Raw genomic sequence first — 2,940 nt, 5'->3', positions numbered from 1 at the left:
TCCAGATGCAGCAACTGCGTAATTAGTCCCCAGATGAGTTGACGCACTTCATTTGTCAAGATTTGGATTGCTCATGTGGTTTCTGCACAGTGATTGGTCATTTGGAGCCACTTCTGACATAGAAAGTGGAGAATGTTCTCTGAAGTTAGAAGGCAGCACGTTAAAGTGTGATGAGAGGGAGTATTTCTTAGAATCATAATCCTTTAGGTTGGAAAAGGTCTCTAAGATCATGGACTACAACCGCTTACCTGGCACTGCCAAGTCACTATTAAACCACGTCCCTCAGTGCCACATACCCACATCTTACAAATACCACCATGGCTGGTGACTCAACCACTTCCTTGGGAAGCCTTTTCCAAGATTGACAACCTTTCCTCAAAGATTTTTTTTCTTAATATCCAATCTAAATGTCCCCTTGCTCAATTTGAGGCCGTCTTGCATGGCACAAGGGGTAACTGATGGAATTAATTGCCACGAAGTTGCATTTGTGAGAACATTCCAGTTCTGAGAGCTAGAAAAGGAGAACTGAGAGAAAAACTCATTTGTATTTGAAAACTGTTTCATTCTTGTAGCCTTCAGAATGTTCAGCCTTAATCTGACTTTGTTTGAAAACATGTAGTGAATATTGACAATCTCCTCTCAAGATCTTTTCCTGCACCTGAACCTGTTGGTCTCTGGCTTGTGTTCTCTGTTCACAAACCTTGTTTTCATTCAGATCCTACCTCTTACAATCCAATGATTTGCCCTTTCCTGTTTCATTACTCCCTATGCACCAGTATTAATTTGTTCCACTGCACGCTTTACTATTTAGCTTTGTGAGATTTTCTAGTCATCCCTGAAACTTTGCAGCCATTTAAGTTATGCAAAATGTGTATGCTTTTAAAACAAAAAAGCATACAGCCTGCACTTTGCAGTTTATGAAACAGTGTTATTGCAAATGAGACCCATGTCTTTGCAGTGTATAAATTCAGTTCACACCCACTGGTGAACTTCTCTTTCCTGCCTCCAGCTCTGCCAGTGGCTCCTTTCTGCACCCGCAGAGGGCTGGCGTGTTTCTGGCCGTGCTGAATGTGACACCTACACTTCTCTGCAGATTTGCCAAGGGTCAAAAGTCCTGCAGCGTGCTCTTCATAGACCATCTGCACTATGCCTGGCTTTCAAGAGTGTGATCCACAGGGAGGAGATTTCTCTGCATAGGAATTCTTCATAGGACACAGTGAATGCATAATTAAAGAAGATTTTAATGCAAGGAAGTAACATAACTTTGGCCATCCTGTCAGAGCTTAAGCACACCAGAATCTTTACTGTGACTTTGAAGAAAAAGAAGTCACAACTGATAAGCCTTCCTTAGCTGATCACTTCTTAAACAAACTGTGATAATTCCCCACTGATAATGTGAGAAACAGGGAAATAAGGACACTGACAAATAGGTTGTACACCACAGTTAAACCCCGTGAGACCCAAGAAATAAAGAGGCAAGAGCAGTTTGGTGAACACACAGCAGCCACAAGACTATTTTCCACATGGGTTTCTTTGCAACCCACCTTTTTAACCCTGGGTCTTTGCCTTTCCTCCATCACTATTTAGTTGCAGAAATTATCCAGGATAAACCGAGTAACTGGGCCAGATTATGCAGTTTGATGTATTTATTTCTGGGTGAGCAATTTCTGGGATCTGTTAATGTTTCCTGGCTGGATTACGGAAACGCTGAATTTCCCCCTTTCCTGAACAGTTTGGCATTCTTCCCCACTGGTCGCTTGCTGGCGAGGATGACATAATCTGCCATCGGGCCTGTTCCCTGGCAACCATCCCATTTCTTGGCTCTTTCCAGCTGAAAGCCAGTCTGAGTCACCCTGCACATTTCCAGTGTATCAAACAGACATAGGCTCGAGTTAATCTTGTTAGCACAATGAGGCAGTTTTCAAACATTGCAGCAAATCAAATCATCCCTAAGGACCAGGAAGGAGGAGAGGGCGGAGGGAGGGTGGGGGAGAGAGAGGCAAAGGCTAACCATCAAAGGTGGAATAAGCGCAGAGGGAGCCCGGCTTCTACCTGGACAGCAGGCTCCTCCATCAAAGCATTGCCAGATCCTGCTCTTCCCGGTGCCACCTCCCTTCCCACCAGTCCCCGTATCCATGCCGTGCTCAGAGCAGAGGCAGCAATAGGCAGCAACAGTGAGAGAGCTCATCTATCTGCGAGGAAAGAAGCAGCTTTGATGGTTCCCCAGTGGATGTAATTGTGCTCATTACTGCCCATTTACATTTCATCACTCGATTATCGCAAATGCCTCATTACTGTTGATAAGGGTTTGCTGTTGAACTACTTGCTAACTATTCATTCCTGAGCTTTGCTGTCATCAGGCAGACCCGTGTGAGACAGGAGAGGACTGGGGAGGGCTGGGGGAGAGGGGGGAGCATTGAGAAGACATGAGGAGGGGGAGGAGAGACAGGAGGTGAGAAAGGTCTTCTATCAGATTTGATTAAAGGCTGTGATTTAAATCGATATTTAATAAAGTGGCTGCTGCCACATAACGCGTGCAATTCCCCATGCAGGCAGAATCATGAATCCAAGGGCCTTGCTGCCTGCTACATAACTCAATTGGGTTTTGTGCACTGGTCTGGCACCTGTGTCCCTGAGCACAGCGCCTCCGAGGTAATGGGTTTATGAGCCGATGAACAGAGCTGATAGGTTCTAAATGGATTAACTAGGTGTCTGCAGCCTAGTGATGAATACATCAGGAAGGGAAAAAAAAAAAAAAAAGGAGAGATAGAGAGAAAGGAAAAAGGAAAAAAAAATTTCTGCATAAGCAGAGAGTGATAGAATGTGTTGACAGACACTGTGGCTGTCACGAACCCCACAGGGTGAAACACTGCTCAGCCTCTGTCAGTCAAGTGCTCTCTGAATAGCGGGTGAAGACAGTCGGCAGCAAGGCTTCACAAG

The 2,940-nt window shown here is 45.1% G+C and overlaps 1 long non-coding RNA gene across 1 annotated transcript; it reads right to left on the bottom strand.

Annotated features, from left to right (window-relative positions):
• Window positions 1-1,223: 1,223 nt before the first annotated feature.
• LOC137480961 (uncharacterized) lies at window positions 1,224-2,314 on the bottom strand. The gene is made up of 2 exons (XR_011003251.1): window positions 2,053-2,314; window positions 1,224-1,853 (listed from the first exon to the last, which is right to left on the bottom strand). It is a non-coding gene; the product is annotated as an uncharacterized lncRNA (long non-coding RNA).
• Window positions 2,315-2,940: the final 626 nt, after the last annotated feature.

The sequence above is a fragment of the Anomalospiza imberbis genome, chromosome 1 (assembly GCF_031753505.1).
Source record: "Anomalospiza imberbis isolate Cuckoo-Finch-1a 21T00152 chromosome 1, ASM3175350v1, whole genome shotgun sequence".
In the NCBI taxonomy this organism is placed as follows: domain Eukaryota; kingdom Metazoa; phylum Chordata; class Aves; order Passeriformes; family Viduidae; genus Anomalospiza; species Anomalospiza imberbis.
Note: the sequence above shows the minus strand (reverse complement) of the source record. Positions and strands in the feature narration are given on the sequence as shown.